Here is a 21,764-nt window from a genome sequence, read left to right as displayed (position 1 = left end):
TTTATTTATTTTTAGATTTTATTTATCTATTCATGAGAGACACAGAGAGTCAGAGCCTTGTGGAGAGCCCAATGCAGGGCTCAATCCCAGGACCCTGGGTTCACGACCTGAGCGGAAGGCAGATGCTCAACCACTGAGTCACCCAGGTGCCCCGCAGTGGAGCATTTTAAACCAGAACAACAGATTAAACATAGTCCCATAGTAGCCCCCAAAGAAGCCAACTACAGAAAGGTGGCTCAGCCTTGAGTCAGTAGAGCGTCAGTGTGGTCTGTGGAGAGGGGTAGCTGGGTTGCCCCAACTCATGTAAACAGTCACATGGAAGAGCACTTCTGTAGGGTCTCTGGTTATTTTGTGATATGTTTGTCTTCCTTTCAGTCAGACATGTACTGTACTGAACTTTTGTTTGTTCCCCGTGTCTAGCATGGTACAGGCTACTCAGCAGAGATAATATAATACATACATTTTAATGAATAAATGAAGGAAGGACTTTACTATGTGATTCTTCTTTACCCTTCTCAGAACTGTGACTCCCTGTAATTGTTGAATTCCAAGATGCTGTTTGCTGCTCTTTTTTTTTTTTAATTATTTATTTATTTATGATAGTCACACAGAGAGAGAGAGAGAGAGAGAGGCAGAGACATAGGCAGAGGGAGAAGCAGGCTCCATGCACCAGGAGCCCGACGTGGGATTCGATCCCGGGTCTCCAGGATTGCGCCCTGGGCCAAAGGCAGGCGCTAAACCGCTGCGCTACCCAGGGTTCCCTTGTTTGCTGCTCTTAAGCGTATTTTGAAACATACTAATTTTTTAAAAAGCTTTTATTTATCTATTTGAGAGAGGAGGAGAGAGGGACCGAGGAAAAGGGAGAGAGAATCTGAGCACAGAGCCCAAAAATAGGGCTCCATCTCACTACTCATGAGGTCATGACCTGAGCCGATACCAAGAGTCTGATTCTTTTTTTTTTTTTTTAATATTTCATTTATTTATTCATGATAGACACAGAGAGAGAAAGAGAGAGAGAGAGGCAGAGAGAGAAGCAGGCTCCATGCAGGGAGCCCGACGTGGGACTCGATCCCCGGTCTCCAGGATCGTGTCCTGGGCCAAAGGCAGGCGCTAAACCGCTGCGCCACCCAGGGATTCCCCCACAAGAGTCTGATTCTTAACCGACTGAGCTACTCAGGTGCCCCTAATTTTTTAAATTAAGAGATAATTACTGGCTTGGAGAATTTTTTTTTTAAGATTTTATTTATTTATTCATGAAAGAGAGAGAGAGGCAGAGACACAGGCAGAGGGAGAAGCAGGCTCCATGCTGGGAGCCCAATGAGGGAATCGATTCCAGGACCCTGAGATCACTCCCCCAGCCAAAGGCAGATGCTCAACCACTGAGCCACCCAGTCGTCCCTGTTTGGAGAATTTTTTTTTTTTTTTGGAGAATTTTTTAAAAATGTTATGCTACCTCTGCTTATAAATGAAGACAACTGTCATAAAGAGCAGTTTTAATTTTTTTTTATTTTTAAGTAATCTCTACACCCAACATGGGTCTTGAACTCACAACCCCAACATCAAGAGTCTGCACTCTGTACTAACTGAGCCAGGCAGGTGCCCCATGAAAAGCAGGTTTAAGGAGCAGTCCTGCCCATTCCCACCTTGCCCAGATTCTGCACTCCTGCTATCTTTCTCTTCAAATGATAGCATTAGTCTCACACAAAATATGGTCAGGCCCTGAGAATTGAGCTCCTGGGGTAGCTCTGTAGGGTATCTCTCTCTTAGCATGTGTTGTTTTGTTGTTTTCCATTAAACCAATGGGCAGAGGCTTAGCAGATACTCAAGTCTGGTCCCTGGATGTCAGGTGCATGAGTGAGTTGCTCTTTACAAGAGAAGGATTAATCGATGGTGAAAGGGAGGTTCATGTATCACCAACCCCCACACATTAAAAACAAAAGCCACTTTTCATTGGGCTTTGGCTTTTTTCACAATCTAGATTTGTCACTACTTGTTCTTCCTCATGTTTAAAAACATTCTAGGTGGTACTCATTCACATGCACTTTTGAATTTTCTGAGACATTATAACAAAGTCTAAAATAAATCTGGGAAGGCTGGAGTTTGTGAGACTACTTCCTTGACTCAGGAGCTGAATCTAAATATCTAATGCAAAAACATGATCTGTTTTTATTATTTTTTAAATTTTGAAGTGTTTCAAGACCAGAAAAGTTGAAAGAATGCTATAACGAATACCCATGTACTCTTCATACAGGTTCGCTAATTGATATCATTTTGCCACATTTGCGTTATCTCTATATGCATATATCAATTTGTTAATATATATTTTACTGAATCATTTGAAAGTTAAGAGATCATGACATTTTGCCCCTAAATGTGTCTCTTAAGAACTAAGATATTCTCCTATGAAACTACAATACCACACCAAGAAATTTAACATTGATATAATCATATTACCATATGTCCATATTCAGATTCCTCATTTGTTTACATAATGCCCATAATAGTTTTTTTTTCCTGATCCGGAAGTCACATCACATTCAATTGTCATATCTTTTTAGTTTAATTAAGAATAGGCTCCCATATTTGTATATACATGTCTTTTATAACACACTTTTATATATATATTTTTTAAGATTTTATTTATTTATTCATGAGAGAGACACAGAGAGAGAGAGAGAGGCAGAGACACAGGCAGAGGAAGAAGCAGAGGGAGAAGCAGGCTCTGTGCAGGGAGCCCGATGTGGGACTCGATCCCGGGACTCCAGGATCATGCCCTGAGCCGAAGGCAGGCGCTAAACCACCGAGCCACCCAGGGATCCCCCACTTATACTTTTATAGCATTTATCCAGGCCATCATCTGTCATGTGCAGTCTGGATTTGTCTGATTGTTTCCTCTTTTTTTTTTTTTTTAAGATATTATTTATTTATTCACGAGAGACACAGAGAGAGAGAGAGAGGCAGAGACACAGGCAGAGGCAGAAGCAGGCTCCATGCAGGGAGCCTGATGTGGGACTGGATCCTGGGACTCCAGGATCATGCCCTGAGCCACCCAGGGATCCCTGATTGTTTCCTACTGATTAGATTCAGGTTAAATATTCTTAGCAAGAGTAGTACCTAAGTGATACTGTATATTTTCCATTGTATCACTGTCAGGAGGCACATGTCAGTTTGTTATATTACTGGTGATGTGAAGTTTCTCTGCTAGATTTCTCTACTGTTTGCCCTTTGTAATTAATTAGTAAACTAATAATTAGTAGAGTGATTATTTGAAATCATGTGAATGAATACTCTGTTCTCTGACAATTTTGCACCCCCAGTGGATTTAGCGACCATTGATTATCCTTCCTGAAACCATTTTTTGCATTGGTGGTTGCCAAACGCTAGTTTTTCAATTTCTGTCATTTCTTCTACATGCATTAACTATTTAATTAAATTTATTTATTTATTTATTTATTTATTTATTTATTCATAGAGAGAGAGAGAGAGGCAGAGACACAAGCAGAGGGAGTAGCAGTCACCATGCAGAGAGCCCGACGTGGGACTCCATCCAGGGTCTCCAGGATCACACCCCGGGCCGCGGGCAGTGGTTTAGCTAAACCACTAAACCACTGCGCCACTAGGGCTGCCCTGTCATTTTTTTTTTTTTTAAGATTTAAGATTTTTAAAGATTTTTTAAAGATTTTTAAAGATTTTATTTATTTATTTGACACACAGAGAGAGTGTGTGTAAGTAGGCAGAGCGGCAGGCAAAGGGAGAAGGAGAAGCAAGCCCTCCCCAGTGGAGAGCTGGATGCAAGGCTCTATCCCAGGACCCTGGGATCATGCCCTGAGCCCAAGGCAGACACTTAACTGACTGAGCCACCCAGGTGCCCCAGCATTTATCTTTTTTCTCCTCTTCTTTCTCATTCTCCTACGTTTTCACATTTATCTATATTTAGTTTTTTTTTGCATTTTTGATATTTATTTTTTTTATTGATTTCCAAGAAAGATTTCCAGGCTATTTATACAATTTCCTTTGCATTCATTTTTTTAAAAGATTTTATTTATTTATTCATGAGAGACACAGAGAGAGGCAGAGACACAGACAGAGGGAGAAGCAGGCTCCCTGTGGGGAGCCCTATGTGGGGACTGGATCCTGGGACCGGCCGGGGATCATGCCGTGAGCCCTGAGCCAAAGGCAGATGCTCGACTGCTGAGCCATCCAGGCGTCCCTCTGCATTTCATAATCAGTCTGATACAGACATTTTTTTCCCTTTAAAATTTAATCTGCCTTCACTCCTGCTACAGCATAACAGTTCCTTGAGTACAGTTCTTTGCTGCCTGTCTGTCTTCTCTTTTCCTTTACATTATCTTCCACCTTTCAGTAGCTTCTTTCATGTCTCCAAACCTCAACTCTCTCAGACACTTCCCTCTCCAGTGCCTCTGAGGACACAATCTCAACTGACTCTGGGATTTCCTTCCACTACTGTTTTAAAATGCTCTCGGGTGTGTTAATGAATGACTATTGGAAGTAGCTTCCTGGCCCCACTTTAGGGAAAGTTAGATTTCACTGTATGGGCAGTTCCCATGGGATCTTACTGAACAGAAATAGCTTAAAATAAAGAGATCTGCTTGATTCAAAGCCAAATGAGCAGCTTTTCCTCAATTGACAAATCATCTGTAAAGTTTAGCATTTGAAATCTCCAATGTTTTGGAGTTTAAAATTGTAATTTTTTTACGTGAAAAAGATGCATTTTCTTTCTATTCTCATTATCTAATAGCCCCAAAATGCTTTACTCAAACTTTCTACCAAAGATTCCGCTATGACCATAGGGGAAAAAGGAAACGTAAAAAGAAATGGCTTTTCCAACTTAATTCTGGCCTTTGTAGAAATAGACTCATAATTTACAATGTGTCCCAGGAGAGGTGCCTGGATGGCTCAGTTGGTTAAACAGCTGACTCTTGATTTGGGCTCAGGTCATATCTCAAGATCAAGAGATCAAGCCCTGGGCTGGGCTCTGCACTGGACACAGAGGCTGCTTAGGATTCTCTCTCTCCCACGTACCCCCCACTCTAAAAGAAAAAAAAAAAAAATATATATATATATATATATATATATATTTTTTTTTTTTATATATTGGGATATATATATATCCCAAGAGACATTGGTGGGGCAGTGGTATGAACATTCTAATGATCCTTAGAGGGAAGACAGCTTATCTTTCATGGACTCAGAACAGAAGACCAAAAGAGGGTAACATAGAAAGGCAGAGTGGATTTCAATTTAGGCAGAGACTAAAGGTCCAGAAGTCAGGAGGCCTGGATTCAACTTCGGACTCCACCACTTAGTGACCTCAGTGACCTTGAAGTAAATTACCTTCCCTGTCCGTTTTCTCATTAGTGAAAGAGACAGTGTAATAGTACTTACCTCATTGAATTGATTAAATGAGAGAGTGCCTGGCATCAAGTAAACCTTCAATAAATGTCGATTATAGTAATTGTTGCTAACAATTGTTTCCTTCATCCTAACATTTTGAAAATGTTCACCTGTATGTTTGCAGATATAAGATGTTATAGTAGGGGTGCCCAGTTAAGGATCTGACTTTTTTTTTTTTTTTTTTTAAGATTTTATTTATTAGAGAGAGAGAGAGAGAGAGAGAGAGAACATGAGCAGTGGGAGGGGCAGAGGGAGAGGGTGAGAGGCAGACTCTGTTGAGTATGAAGCCCAACATGGAGTTTGATTGATCCCAGGACCCTGAGATTATGATCTGAGCCAAAGTCAGATGTTTAACCAACTGAGCTACCCAGACACCACATGATATCTGACTCTTGATCTCAGCTCAGGTCTTGATCTCAGGGTCATGAGTTCAAGTCCCATGTTGGGCTCCAAGCTGGGAATGGAGCCTACTTAAAATAATAACAATAATAATAATAATAATAATAATAATAATAATAGGGCAGCCCCCGTGGCGCAGCGGCTTAGCACCGCCTGCAGCCCAGGGCGTGATCCTGGAGACCTTGGATCGAGTCCCACATTGGGCTCTCTGCATGGAGCCTGCTTCTCTCTCTGCCTCTCTCTCTCTCTCTGTCTCTATGATTAATCAATAAAATCTTTTAAAAAAATAATAATAATAAATATTTTCCTAGTGATTTCCTAGCTGGCTTGTATTATTAAAAAAAATTGGGATGAGGGGAGTATCTGGGTGGCTTAGTCGGTTAAGTGTCTGCCTTGAGCTTGGGTATGATCCTGGGGTCCTGGGATCTATCCCCACATTGGGCTCCCTGCTTAGTGGGGAATCTGCTTCACCCTCTCCTTCTCTGTGTGCTCTCTCAAATAAATAAATAAAATCTTAAAACAAATTTTTAAAAATCTTTTTATTTATTCATGAGAGACACACACAGAGAGAAGAAAAGACACAGGCAGAGGGAGAAGCTGGCTCCTCACAGGGAGCCGAGTTGTGGGACCCAATCCTGGATCCCAGCATCACACCCTGATCCGAAGGCAGACACTCATCTGCTGAGCCACCCTGGTGTGCCTTAAAAAAATTTTTTAATGAAAAATATGGGAAAAGAAACAGAAAATCTATAACCCTTAGGAATATAAACACTGCTGGGATGCCTGGGTGACACAGTGGGTTAAGCATCCAACTCTTAATTTCAGCTCAGGTCATGATCTCACTGTTGTGAGTTTGAGCCCCACGTCAGGCTCTGCACTCTGTGAGGGGTCTGTTTCAGATTCTCTCCCTCTCTCCTTCCCACTCACTCTCTCAAATAAACAAAATCTTGCTAAATATATAAATAGAATAAAATCTATAATATGAGGGGCACCTGGCTGGCTCAGTCAGAGGAGCATGTAAATCTAGATTACTTAAAAAAAAAAAATCTTAAAAAATAAAAAATAAAAAATAAAAGCTATGCTGTGGAGCCAGTGAGGCATAATAACTAAGAACTTGGGCTATGGAACTAGATTTTCTGGGTTCAGATCCCAGATCTACCTCTTATTACCTGTATAACCTTAAGTCACATTATTACAAATGGTCCCTGACATAGGTTTTTTGTTTTGTTTTGTTTTTACTTTACAATGGTATAAAAGTAATACACATTTAGTAGAAACCATACTCAGAATTTTGAATTTTGCTCTTGTCTGGGGCTAGTGATACGTGGTCATGATGCTGGGCAGAGGCAGTGAGCCACAGCTCCCAAGCAGCCAAGCTATCACAAGGATAAACCAATACACTTACAACCATTTTGTTTTTCACTTTTGGTACAGTATTCAATAAATTACATGAGATAGTCAACTCTTATTATAAAAAGGATTGTGGTAGATGATATTGCCCAACTATAGGCTAATTTAAATGTTCCAGGGACTTTTTAGTATATGTGCTGCTGAAGCAAGCACTCCAGGCACTTTTAAGGTAGGCTAGACTAAGCTATGAGGTTCAGGAGGTTAGGTATATTAAAATCACTTCCATCTTAGTATTTTCAACTTAGGATAGGTTCACCAGGAGGTGACACCATCGTAAGTTGAGAAAGATCTGTATACCTATCTGTACTTGAATCTCTAATATAAAATGGGAATAGGGGGACACCTGGGTGGCTCAGTGGTTGAGCATTTGCCTTCAGCTCAGGGTGTGGTCCTGGGGTCCTGGGATAGATTCCTGCTTCAGGGTCTCTGTAGGGAGCCTGCTTCTCCCTCTGCCTACATCTCTGCCTCTTTCTGTGTATCTCTCATGAATAAATAAATAAATAAAATATTTTAAAATAAATAAATTAATAAATAAAATGGGGATGGGGTATCTGGTTGGCTCAGTTTGTAGAGCATGCAACTTTTTTTTTTTTTTTTTTTTTTTTTAATGATAGTCACAGAGAGAGAGAGAGAGGCAGAGGGAGAAGCAGGCTCCATGCACCGGGAGCCCAACGTGGGATTCGATCTCGGGTCTCCAGGATCGCACCCTGGGCCAAAGGCAGGCGCCAAACCGCTGTGCCACCCAGGGATCCTGAGCATGCAACTTTTAATCTCAGGGTCATTAGTTCAAGTCCCATGTTGAGGGTAAAGCCTACTTAAAATAAAAAGAGAGAGAGGAAAAATATATTATAAAATGAGGGAAAAAATAAAATGAGGAAAATCATAGTAACTCCTCATTACTGTGGAGATAAATAAATTAAATTATTTAATTTATAAATAAATTAATATTTATGAAGTGTTCAGAACAATCCTTGCACAGTAAGTGCTCATGAATGGTTACTATAGAAGACACATTCTTGTTGTGGGATCTGAGTTTCAAAATCTGTGTCTTAGCTAGAAGAAAACTCACTCATTTAATTATAAATGATTTTTTCCCCCAGTGCTTACCAAATGTCTACAATTATGCCAGCTGCTGCAGTAAGAACTAAACCACCACCACCAGTTCCTGAATGGAAAAAGAAAGTTGAAGATACGATCTCTGATCTCAGTTTACTAGTGAGAAATCGCTAAAGTATGTGAAACAATCAAGGTGCTGCTAACCCGAGAAAGCCTGAAGTTCATGCTGATAGGAAAGAAGCAAGTGGTCTGTGTTGACTGAAAGAGCTGAGGAAGCATGCATAAAAACGGACCTGTCGGAGAAGAGGAAACAGGCTTTATTCCGAGCAGACAGGACCACTTGAGCAAGGGAATAAATAATTCGGGGCTGAAAGGGTGAGGGCAGTGGGAATAAGGAGCAAATGAGGGAGTGGGACCAGATCATGGCCACCAGGTCGTCACGCAAGGGGTGCCGCTTTAGGTTCTTGGGAATGCTACGTCAGCTGGGTAGGGCAAAACTGGAGATTCGACGCCGAAAGTCTAAGACGATGTTGGTCTTGCACCTTGCTTGAAATGTTTGTTTCACGTAAAGGTGGGAGTGTCAGACCACAGCCACGACCCAGAGACGTTCTACCTGGAAACCATGAGCTCGGGCCCACGCACCGGGTCCCTGATGCTTAATCCCAGGCTAGAATTTTACTGACTAGCTAACCCAGGTCAGCAACCTGCCAGAATGATGCCGAGGGCCTCGCTCCTCAGGGGAAGGACGGTGGGAAAGGGCGAGAAGGGAGAGAAAGTGAAAGGAAAGGGACAGAGGTGCGGGAGGGCACAGAAGCGAGCCGACCGCCAGGGTCCGGCCGGGATGGGGTCGGGGTCGGGGTCGGGGTCGGCGGTCGGGGGTCGGCGGTCGCGGGGCCCTCGGGGACCCCTGGGGCCGCAGCCTCGGGCGCGGCGCGTGTGCTGGCGGGCGGGGCGCCCCGCGGCCGCCGGCGGCCAATCCGGGAGGGCGTCCGGGGAGGGGTGGGGCTTGCCGGCTCCGGCGCCGCGAGTCCTCCTTTTTGCACACACACGAATACAAAGAGCCATACGACCTTCGGGTATCCTTTTTCCATTTTTTTCCCCTCCTTAATCTGGTGTGTGCTTTCAAAATTTTTAAAAATAGAGATCTGTGGCAGTGCTGGGGTGAGGAAACTGTTGCTAAGGGGAATTTGCGCTTTCCCCCATTTCTTTTTTCTGTCTCTCTTCCTCTTTCTTTTTTTTCTGGTCAAGGTCTTAAATATACCAAGAAGTTGAGAAGCAGGATGGCCGTGTACAACTCTTTCCGGCCAAATTTATAGAGATTTTTTTTTTCTTTTTGTTACCACATTTTAAGAACTGGTAAATTTTTATGGTCGAGGTATTTAAAAATATTCAGCCGCTCGGGGAGTATAGATTTCTTTCTTCCTTTTTTTTTCTTTTTTCTTTTTTTTAGGCGTGGGGGTGAAGGGATAATGTAAATTTCTGCCACGGGCAACGTCAAGGGCAACGTTGAAAGAAGCGGAGAATTGAGACTCCCTCACAAAGCTGTTTGCGTGCGTTTTACACACCCTCCCCCAGAACCAAAACCAAGTGGCTTGAATGTGGCAATTGTCCAAGGCCAATAGGTTAAAAATGTTTGGATATTATAATTGAGACACTCATCTCCCCGGGGAGGGGGGCAAAGCCCTTACAAAAGTGTCTTACATTTTCATGAAGACCGTGTGTGTGTGTGTGTGTGTGTGTGTGTGTGTGTGTTTTGAAGCAAATGATTTCATAAAGATTTATCTTGGGGTTTTGTGCTTTGTGTATATGTACAGTATGTGTATATGTGCCATATCAGGTTTTGTTTTCAAAAGAGATTACCTTTGGTTTTATGTGTGCAAAGTAGCCCTTTAAGATGTGATTTTTGTGTGTGTGTGTTCCCAAATGTGATCCAAACAGGATTTCGTGTGCAAGTTAGAGTTTAGAAGAAATCCTATGTTTAGCATACTCTGGCACTTTCATTTTATGTGCATTTACTGTATTTTTCTAGTCCTCTTTTAAAGTGTCAGATTAATGAATAATTAAATAATTGCCAGGGAGTATATAGTCCATGTGGCAAATGAGGGTAGGCAATTTATTGAAACTGTGGTTCAAAGCCTTCATAGTGACTGTTTTGCCTAAGTGGTTTTGCTTTTTATTGTCTCACGTTCTTAAATGTACAGCTGTGTATATTTTGGCCTTTATGTGTGGTTTGGTTGGTGTGTTCAGAAGGGAAGTTCTCTCTTGGCTTTTTGACAAAATGGTCGTTTATAGGTTGGGATTTGTTCGAAAAGCTCCACAGCTGGCAAAGTGTCAGGAAAATAATCCAGTCAAGTCCAATTCTCAAAAACCGTTCATGGTAGTTGTGATGCGGGAGGGGCGAAGAGGAGGCAAAGGCAAGTAATACAGGAGGGGATAAATGCATTGTGGTTATTATGGTGTTGCATTTTTGGAATAAGCAGCCTTCTCCCCGTGTCTTAGAGTCACAGAGAAAAGGGTGAGAATTAGAGGGCAAAATAAGCGCAGAGCACAGCTTCCTGTTTTGTGAGCCGTATTCTTACTTCATTCTGTTACTGAGCGACTGTCTCCTATTAGGAGTCATACGGAAAATATACTCGAATCTGTATTCATAGATTGGAGTGAAAGCATAGGAAGTATATGGAGTGATGAGGGAGAAACTGGAATGTCAGCAGTGAAGTAGCAACCAGGATATAAAAAAGGATCTCCTGTAGAGTTCAGAGTTCATTACCACAAAGCCTCTGCATGATGATGGGAATGCATTTTCATTCCTCAGCCAGCGCCCTACTCAGTTTTGAGAAGTATTCAGGACGCCTTAAAACAACAGCTTTCAAATTATTTGCCCAGGTCTTGAAATTCATTGTAATGAAAGTGGCCCTCTGTGAGCTCGCTGGGTGTATTTTTATATCCTAACAATGCAAGTCCGATCGGTACTTAATAAATATTGTCTCAGATGTGGAAGGGATCACTCCACAAGTTTGGACCTGCATGCCTATCTTTGAAATCTAGTCCGACTCAAATGACTTTGTGATGGCGGCAGTGCTGACAAATTTTTTTATTTTTTTTTTTAATTTATGATAGTCACAGAGAGAGAGAGAGAGAGGCAGAGACACAGGCAGGCTCCATGCACCGGGAGCCCGACGTGGGACTCGATCCCGGGTCTCCAGGACCGCGCCCTGGGCCAAAGGCAGGCGCCAAACCGCTGCGCCACCCAGGGATCCCCAGTGCTGACAATTTTTAATGGAGTTTTGCTCTAATTCTTTTCCACATCACTGCAGCTTTTTAGTTCTCCGGGGAGAGAGCTCGTCTGAGAGGTACACAACCCAAGCCTCCGACTTGCTAAGCTATTCGATTTTTATTAGGAACCTAGGCTCATATCCAGTGGCCTTGCTTCGAGTCCCAGGGACCTGTCGTCGGCTGGGCCTTCCTCCCAGAGCACCGCTAGACTCGGGTGACTCTGGGAATCCCCGGGACTAGAGATGAAAACTTTGAACTAAGGGGAACGGCCACTTTGCTGGAGGTAGCTGAAAGATCCGCGACCAAGGCCGACAGGAACCAAAAGCCTTCCACCACTCACCACTAAATGTATGCGCCCTATCCGTGGCACTGAATTTATACTCGTGTACACGCAGCTTTGCAACCAGCAGAGAACAAAACCGAGTAAACAAAACAAAGCAAGCTAAAGATGGCGCCCGGCGGCCTTGCAAAAGCCTCGCTGTCGTGTCCTCCCTGAGAAGGCCCCCCCTCCGCGGCTCGTTGAGTGATTGCGGGTTGCAGCCAATACCGTGCCCGGCCCCGCTCCCCCGTCGTCCAGTCGCCAATCGCTGGGGGTCAAAGGACGGGCGGGGCGGGGCCTCCCCGCGGGCGCGCGCTGCGGGGTACACGGGCTGGCGCCGCCGTCCGCTCGCCGGGCCGCGCGCTCGTGTCGGCGCCGCTGAGGCCGCGGCGGCAGCGCGGGGCACACGCGGTGGACGCCCGTGTCGGAACCTGGGGCTGCCGGAGGCCGCCCGCAGCCGGAACTTCCCGGCCGCTCCCGGCCCAAGTCCGCAGAGCGTTTGTGGCCGCGGTGACCGGCGAGATCCCCGATGGGCCGCTTGGGCTGCTTGCCCCCGCCCCGCCCCGCCCCGCCCCGCCGCCCGGAACCCCCAGGGCGCCCTCTGCGCTGGCGCTCAGTGGCGCGTCGCCCCGACCCGTGCGGTCTCCAGGCGGTGCTCGAGCTGTTTTCCCGGTGTCGCGGCGGTCGCCCTGCCCTCCCTTAGCCGAACCACGCTCTCCCCGGAAATGGTCCTGCTGTCCCTGGTGCCCCCCTTGTCCCCTCTGACTAATATCTAATCGACTAACATTTACCCAGGGCTCGCAGGGCACATGGTACAGCTTTAGGAGCTAGTTTTTCACTTTTCAGTTGATCCGCAAATGCAGGACTTGTCCTTCATGTCAAGCGCATTTCTATGAAAATCCTAAACTGGGAATTTTAATCTTACCCAGTTGCATTTTAACAAATGTGAATAAAAAAGACTGCTATACTAGGCAAAAAAACTCGTGTTCCACTTGAAATTTTCGGATTAGTGGAAGTCTTTTCTTAAGATCTCATTCTCCCCTTACGTCTACATCTCCCTTTTTATACCCCTGAAATTGAGGTCTTAGATTTTTCTCTGCAAATCTTTAGGTGGGTCGGTCTTTCAAAATGTAGGAAAGTGTATTTTCTGGTATTTGCTTACCTACTCCCGTGTGATAAAGGGGCTCTTTTTTGACAGAAACGAGTGAGCCCTATTGCACCTCCAAGTGGAGGAATAGGGCTGACCAGCGTATCTAGAGCTTTAAATGGCCATTTTCCTTTTTTTTTTCCTTGAAATGAAAATTATGGTATGAATTGCTGTGCTTTCAGTAATCACATTTAAGGAAGTTCATTGCTAGCATGACCCTGAATGAGTCAAGGGCCCATTATAAAGACATATATCATCAGAGTGATACCATATCATACACATCTATTCAGTAGTGAGGAAACTTTTATTTTTCATAGTTTGGAGGTGAACTCAGTCATGCAGAAAATTCAAACTCAGAATGGGTTGAAAGCAAACAAGGGAGCTGCCAAGAGGATGATATATTTAGTTCTAACACAAATACATGTGACTTGGGAGGAAAGGGGTAGTTAAGATTATGGACAGTCTCACCCTAAACTGTCTGAAGAAGATGACTTTTCTTTCTTTTTTATCTAAATATTTATGAAGAAAATATCAAAATTATTCAAAAGTACATTTTCTGGGCCTCTTTCACATATGTTAAAATTAGACCAACGCTGAATGAACCCCAAACATATATTTTATGCAAACTTAAGTTTGACAGCTGCTGTCACTTTGTGTTGGCAACTCATCAAAAGATTAGAGATCTTTTTTCTTAACATTCAAGTCTAAAAGTTGATAGCATTTTGTAAAAGGCCTGTATATTATTCTGTGATGGTCAGCCTTGCTTTATTCCTTTTTTCCCCCCTTTCTGGAGTGAAAATATGAATTTGTGGCTTGAAAATAAAGTAGCAATATGAAATTGCAGTAGTTGACAGTATTAAAGTGTTTAATAATGGTGGTGTAGACACTGCCCCGATAATTTACTACAGTTTACTGTTGCTTTGCCAAACATTCCATGGATTGCTTCGTGGGTTATTGAATTAAAGTTATGCATTTTGAGAAGTAAAAAAGATATCAGAATAGGGACACCTGAGTGGCTCAGCAGTTGAGTGTCTGCCTTTGGCTCAGGGTGTGATCCCAGGGTCTGGGATCGAGTCCTGCATTGGGCTCCTTGTGGGAGCCTGCTTCTCACTCTCCCTCTGCCTAGGTCTCTGCCTCTCTCTCTGTGTCTCTCATGAATAAATAAATATTTTTTAAAAGATATCAGAATAAAGAGAATAAAGTTTATGCACCTTAATAATGTTGGCAGGGTTAAATACCTGTACACCAGTGTTGGGAAAAAGCAAAAATAGTTAATTGTTAGTTTGGGAGTGTTAGAAAAGAATTTAACAGGTTGTAACAACAGATAATGCAGCACTGTTTATAATAAAGTTCTATTATCAATTTCAGTTATTCATACTGAGGAAAATCTGCCTGTAAATAAAAAGAGAGTCTCAATAGTCTATCTCTTTGTATTCCTCTCTCTCCCTCAATGAATCTTTGCTCTGTATTCATTTTTTCTTCTATACAGTCTCAGGGAAGAGTTACCCTTCCTTCTCACATTGGGATGATCCTATCTAGAAGAATTAAATTCTTTTAAAGTTTTTTTTTTTTTTTTTTTTTTTTTTTTTATTTATGATAGTCACACAGAGAGAGAGAGAGAGAGAGGCAGAGACACAGGCAGAGGGAGAAGCAGGCTCCATGCACCGGGAGCCTGACGTGGGATTCGATCCCGGGTCTCCAGGATCGCGCCCTGGGCCAAAGGCAGGTGCCAAACCGCTGCGCCACCCAGGGATCCCTAGAAGAATTAAATTCTTTTCTAATATCTTCATCCTTTACTTTTTCACAGCCTTCGTTCTTTCAAGTCATTGTTGTTGTCATTGTCTTTTTTTTTTTTTTTAAGGTTTTATTTATTCATGAGAGACACAGAGAGAGAGAGAGGCAGAGACACAGGCAGAGGGAGAAGCATGCTCCCTATGGGGAACCAGATGCGAGACTCAATCCCAGGACCCCGGGATCATGACTTGAGCCGAAGGCAGATGCTCAACCACTGAGCCATCCAGGCACCCCTCTTCTTCCTCTTTTTTTTTTTTTTTTTTAATTTTTTATTCATTTATGATAGTCACAGAGAGAGAGCGAGAGAGAGAGAGAGAGGCAGAGAGAGAAGCAGGCTCCATGCACCGGGAGCCTGACGTGGGATTCGATCCCGGATCTCCAGGATCGCGCCCTGGGCCAAAGGCAGGCGCCAAACCGCTGCGCCACCCAGGGATCCCATTATTATTATTATTATTATTATTATTATTTTTAATGTAGGCTGCAGACCCAACCTTTGGCTTGAATTCTCAACCCCAAGATCAGGAGTCACGTGTTCTACTGACTGAGATAGTGAGGTACCCTTGGTAGTTCTACTTTTAATTTTTTGAGGACCCTCCATACTGTTTTCCAGAGTGGCTGCACCAATTTGCATTCCCAACAGCAGTGCATAGAGTTCCTTTTTCTCCACATCCTCACCAACACTTGTTTCTTGTATTTTGATTTTGGCCATTCTGACAGGTATGAGGAAATAACTCACTGTGGTTTTGATTTGCATTTCCCTGATGATGAGTGATGTGGAGCATCTTTTCATGTGTCTGTTGGCCATCTGTATGACCATCTTGTTTGGAGAAATGTCTCTTCATTTCTTCTGCCCATTTTTTAATTGAATTACTTAGGGGTTTTTTTTTGTGTTGAGTTATAGAAGTTCTTTATATTTTTTGATATCTTTATTGGGTATGTCATCTGCAAATATCTTCTCCCATTCAGTAGGTTGTCTTAGTTTTGTTGATTCTTTCCTTTGCTGTAGGGTTTTTTTGTTTTGATGTAGTCCCAATAGTTTTGTTGTTGTTTGTTTTTTTGGTGAGGGAGAAGGGGGAGGGGCAAAGGGAGGGAGATAGAATCTTAAGCAGGCTCCATGTCCAGTGCAGAGGGTTCAGCCTTAGAACCCTGAGATCATGACCTGAGCTGAAATCAAGAGTTGGATGCTTAACCAACTGAGCCACTCAACCACTCCCCAGTAGTTTATTTTTGCTTTTGTTTCCCTTGCCTCATGAGATATATCTAGAAAAATGTTGCAGTGGCTAATGTCATAGAAATCACTGAATTTTTTTTTTTTTTTTTGCTTTGTAAATATACTAAAGCTCTAGTATTAGAACTTCTGACTTCCTTGTTATTTCCTTCCTTTCATAACTAAATTCTAGAAAACTTGACTTCATGTCTTGTTTGCATTTTCTCTTTCATCTACTGCATAGTATTACTTTCACTATAAAAATTACCTCTCTGGGGCACCTGGGTGGCTCAGGGCGTGATCCCAGGGTCCTGGAATCGAGTCCCCCATTGGGCTCCTTGTGGGGAGCCTGCTTCTCCCTCTGCCTGTGACTCTGCCTCTCTCTCTGTATCTCTCATGAATAAAATATTAAAAAAATATTAAAAAAAGATTACCTCCCTGGTCATCACCAATGACCATTACAGACAAATAAAATGTATCTCCTTAATTTTCACCTTTTTTAGCCATTCTGCTGTACCTGTCACAGTTGATTAGATCCACTTTCTTGAAATTCTTTCTGCTTTGGCTTTCATAACACTTCTTCTCCCACCTCACTGACTATTCTTCTCTTTTAATAAAGCCTCTTGCACAGATTGGCTTTAAGCACTGTCCTTGGCCTTTGCATTTCACACTTTATCCTTATTGCTTGGAGCGCACATTCACTTTCAGGTTCAACTACAACCATCCTGCTAAAGATTCTAAATCTGCATCCCAGCTCTGACCTTCCTTTTTTTTTTTTTTTTTTTTTTCATTCCTAGTTAGTTGCTGTCAGGACATCCATTTAAACATGTTGTTATCGGTTTGAAATTTAACCTTGTTGGGAGCTTGGGTGGCTCAGTTAAGGGTATGCCTTCTCATACATCCTGGCATGCATGCTGGGGGCATGGGGCAGAAAGAATCTCAAGGGGAATCCCCCTGGGTGCAGAGGCCAACTTGAGGGTGATCCCACAATCCATGAGATCGTGACCTGAGTTGAAACCAAGAGTTGGACCCCCAACTGACTGAGCCACCCAGGTGCCCCTCACTGTTCTCATTTCTATCATTTTGTCAATGTTACTATCTTCTGACCCTCAGGCTGATAATCTTGAAGTTGTCTTTTGCCAATATTTCTGTCCCCCATATTTAGTAAACAAAGAAATATGATCAAGTCTTCCTCTAGGATGTTGAACCTTCATTTCTGCAACCCTTATTCTCCACTCACCTTAGGATTAAACAGACTCCTAATAATCTAACTTTTCCACTTTAGGTATCTAAGACAGAGGTCAGCAAATTGCAACCCATGGGCTAAGTCTGGCCTGCCATCTGGTTTTGTATGGCTCATAAGCTAAGAATGGCTTTTTTTTTTTAATGTAAGTGTTAAATATAGTATCTTATGACATTTCTGTGTCCATAAATAAAGTTTTATTGGAACACAGTCATGCTCTTTGTTTATGTATTTATTGTCCGTGGTTGCTTTGTGCTACAATGTCAGAGTTGAGAAGTTGTGACAGCAACCACATGACTTGCAAAGCCAATATTACTTACTGTCTGGTCCTTTACAGGAAAAGGTTTGTTGACCCCTACTCTAGGAGTTTCTTTCTTTTTTTTTTTTTTTTTTTTTTTTAATTTTTTATTTATTTATGATAGTCACACAGAGAGAGAGAGAGAGAGGCAGAGACATAGGCAGAGGGAGAAGCAGGCTCCATGCACCGGGATCCCGACGTGGGATTCCATCCGGGGTCTCCAGGATCGCGCCCTGGGCCAAAGGCAGGCGCCAAACCGCTGCGCCACCCAGGGATCCCTAGGAGTTTCTTTAACATGGTTTTCAAAGTCCTGTGTCAGCTTTCCATATCTTTCTGTTAAGAGCCCCTTTGCTCTGACCTTGCACATGTACCATGTAAATTCTTGTAATGTTTATTTTCCCTCTCATCTCTCATGTCTTCTTCCCACCCTACCAGTTCCTTCTATACATTGCCCAAGGCTCAGTTAGAGATTTCCCTTCCTTTTTTTTTTTTTTTTTTAAGATTTTATTTATTTATTCATGAGAGACACATAGAGAAAGAGAGAGAGAGAGAGAGAGAGAGGCAGAAACACAGGCAGAGGGAGAAGCAGGCTCCATGCAGGGAGCCCGACACAGGACTCGGACTCCATCCCAGGTCTCCAGGATCAGGCCCTGGGCTAAAGCGGCGTTAAACCGCTGAGCACCCCGGGCTGCCCCAAGATTTTTCTTCTGTAAGACTTTTTTCTCATATGACTTCATTCTGTTAATCTTTCCATTATTTTGAACTAATTTTTCCTCAAGAATTTTTGTGACCTCAAGAATATTTTTTAGGCACTTGTGTATATGTATTTTGCTTTGTTCTTTAGACATTCCATTCTCACATGCACTGTAAGCTCCTTACATGTAGGGCTTTGTCTTCCTTCATTTGAGTACTCGGAGGTGGCAATCCATTTTGGTGACTCATCCTTCGGCATGGCCTTGCATGCAGAGAATTTTTAGAAACTTTTAACTTTTCTTTTCTCTAATGGGGATATATGTAACTATTGAAATTTGTATTTTGTTTTGCTTTTAATCCAACTTATCTAGCATTTAAGTTGTTATCTGGATTCCTTTATTTTTTTTTTTTATTTTATTTTTTTAAAGATTTATTTTTATTTATTTATGAGAGAGAGAGAGAGAGAGGCAGAGACACAGGCAGAGGGAGAAACAGGCTCCATGCCGGAAGCCCGACGCGGGACACGATTCCGGGACTCCAGGATCGCGCCCTGGGCCAAAGACAGGCGCGAAACCGCTGAGCCACCCAGGGATCCCCTGGATTCCTTTATTATCTGTTGACTCTTATTTCTTTCTTTGTCCTTTCATTTCAGTGTCTTAAGTGAGCTTAAGCAGATACAGGAGCCAGGGAAATTAAGTCAGCAGGACTGTCCACAGAAACCAAATAAGAGTTATTTGAATACCCATTGTGCTACACTGCACTATACCAGGTTTATATAGAGGCTACTTTAAGTTTTTTTTTTTTTTTTTAATTTATGATAGTCACAGAGAGAAAGAGAGGCAGAGACACAGGCAGAGGGAGAAGCAGGCTCCATGCACCGGGAGCCTGATGTGGGATTCGATCCAGGGTCTCCAGGATCGCGCCCTGGGCCAAAGGCAGGCGCCAAACCGCTGCGCCACCCAGGGATCCCGAGGCTACTTTAAAAAACAACCACCTGGGGGATCCCTGGGTGGCTCAGATGTTTAGCGCCGCCCAGGACGTGATCCTGGAGACCCTGGATCGAGTTCTGCATGGAGTTCCGCATCGGGCTCCTTACAATGGAGCCTGCTTCTCCCCCTGCCTGTGTCTCTGCCTCTCTCTCTCTGGGTCTCTCATGAATAAATAAATAAAATCTTAAAAAAAAAAAAAAAAAAAGAACTTGAGGAACACAATTATAGAGATGGTAGAATCAAGATTTGGGGAGGGAGAGGGGCAGAGGGAGACGGAGAGAGAATCTTAAGCAGGCTCCACACCCAGCACAGAGCTGGTTGTGGGGCTCAATCTCACAACCCTGAGATCAGTACCTGAACTGAAATCCAGAGGCAGATGCTTAACTGACTGGGCCATTTAAGCATCTCAAATCATGATTTTTTTATGTCAATATAAATATGAAAATATATTTATCATTAAAAGCTGACAGGGGATCCCTGGGTGGCGCAGCGGTTTGGCGCCTGCCTTTGGCCCAGGGCGCGATCCTGGAGACCCGGGATCGAATCCCATGTCGGGCTCCCGGTGCATGGAGCCTGCTTCTCCCTCTGCCTATGTCTCTGCCTCTCTCTCTCACTGTGTGCTTATCATAAATAAATAAAAATTAAAAAAAAAATAAAATAAAAGCTGACAGAGTTGTATATTATCCCTAGTCTAAAGCCAGCTCATGAAATACATAAATTGCAAATACTCTGTTTTCTCAATTAACTTTCTTATGTACATCATAGAAGCTTTTGTATCTGTACATGCATCTCTGTAGACTTGATTTTATTATTTTAGAAATTTGTTATTAGGTTTAGGGGGAAAGGGCAGCCCCGGTGGCCCAGCAGTTTAGCCTTCAGTCCAGGGTGTGGTCCTGGGGACCCAGGATCAAGTCCCATGTCAGGATCCCTGCATGGAGCCTGCTTCTCCCTCTGCCTGTGTCTCTGCCTCTCTCTCTGTGTGTGTCTCTCATGAATAAATAAATAAAATCTTAAAAAAAAAAAAAAAGATTTAGGGGGAAAATCCCCCAAGTTTAAGCCATTGCATTTTTTTTTCAAGACTGGGGAGTCAGGATGGGGATCCAGGATGGGAGCACAAAATATTTCAGGAATAATCGTAATATCATCCAGCTGCTATTTGTGGAGCACTGACTGTATGCCAGTACTTCATAGATGCCTTACATACATTATATATAATCATCATGAAACCACTCCAAGTACGCAGAAATGAGAGCACTGAGGCTCAGAAAAGGGAATAATTTTTTCAAGTTCACACAGCTGTTAAGTCGTGCATCAGGATAAGAAATATATATATATATATACACACATATATTTATTTATTTATTTATTTATTTATTTATTTATTTATTTACTTTTTACTTCCAGTTCAGCGATAAGTTGGAAAGATGACCTTGGAAAGACCATTCAAGGGGGAGGGAAGGGCTTGAGGCAGCCACAGCACTGGCAACAGTAAAGAGGCCTCTTGCAAGAAAGTGTTTGGGGCAAGAATGTAGCCGTTGTTAATTTGGTACCAGAAGGGGTGCCCACCCAGTGTGCCGATCTGATGCACCTTAGCTTCTGATTTTACAAATTCTAAACCCAACTGGCAGCCATGTGTATATTATCTTCTACATAACTGTGTTTTTCTCACCTCAGCCATGTTTCCAATTAAACTACTTCCAATTAAACTACTTGGTTAAAAACCCTGCAAGAACAGTGAGGGCCCTTAGTTTGAAGGGAAAGGCTATATAAATGATTCATCCATAAATTGACCCAGGAGTTGCCTAATGCTTTCCTCTAACCTTTAGTTTTAGGTTAAGCTGTGTCTTCCATTGACTCCAATAACAGAGAAGCTGCAAATGCATTTGAGGGGAGTTCTTACAAGTGAATACCTGGCACGAAAACTTTTTTTTTGTTTTGTTTTGTTTTTTGTTTGTTTGGGGTTTTTTTGATATAAAAGGCAGAAAGAGCAAATCAAAGAATCAAAGACCATTCCTTAATAACCAAATGTAATTAAAATACATTGTCAGATTTATATTTTTGTACCTCAGAGGCATCAATATTATCGGTTTCTGAAATGACATTACTGATTTAAAAAAAAAGCCCCCAGATCTCAATCTATATATATAGAAAATTCTCATACCCACCTCCTCTTTTCTTTTCTTTTTTTTTTTTTTAAGATTTTATTTATTTATTCATGAGAGACACACAGAGAGAGAGGCAGAGACACAGGCAGAGGGAGAAGCAGGCTCCATGCACCGGGAGCCCGACGTGGGATTCGATCCGGGGTCTCCAGGATCGCGCCCTGGGCCAAAGGCAGGCGCCAAACCGCTGCGCCACCCAGGGATCCCTTTTTTATTGTTGTTGTTGTGATGTTATGATATAATTTACAGGGTAAGATGGAAATGTATCTCTTGTGGAAATTGTAAACATACTTAAGCTTCTGTCGCTTAGGGAGCTTCAGGCAGAAGGCTTCTTTTTTCTCTAATCAAGTATTTAGCAA

The 21,764-nt window shown here is 42.8% G+C and overlaps 1 long non-coding RNA gene across 1 annotated transcript; it reads left to right on the top strand.

The window, feature by feature from the left end:
• The first annotated feature begins 9,297 nt into the window (after nt 1-9,297).
• On the top strand, nt 9,298-17,473 carry LOC125755657 (uncharacterized). Its single transcript, XR_007412660.1, has 2 exons — nt 9,298-9,392; nt 11,398-17,473. It is a non-coding gene; the product is annotated as an uncharacterized LOC125755657 (long non-coding RNA).
• Nucleotides 17,474-21,764: the final 4,291 nt, after the last annotated feature.

Source organism: Canis lupus, chromosome 8, assembly GCF_003254725.2.
Source record: "Canis lupus dingo isolate Sandy chromosome 8, ASM325472v2, whole genome shotgun sequence".
In the NCBI taxonomy this organism is placed as follows: Eukaryota; Metazoa; Chordata; class Mammalia; order Carnivora; family Canidae; genus Canis; species Canis lupus.
The sequence above is the reverse complement of the archived record's forward strand: the minus strand, read 5'-3'. Positions and strand labels throughout refer to the sequence as shown.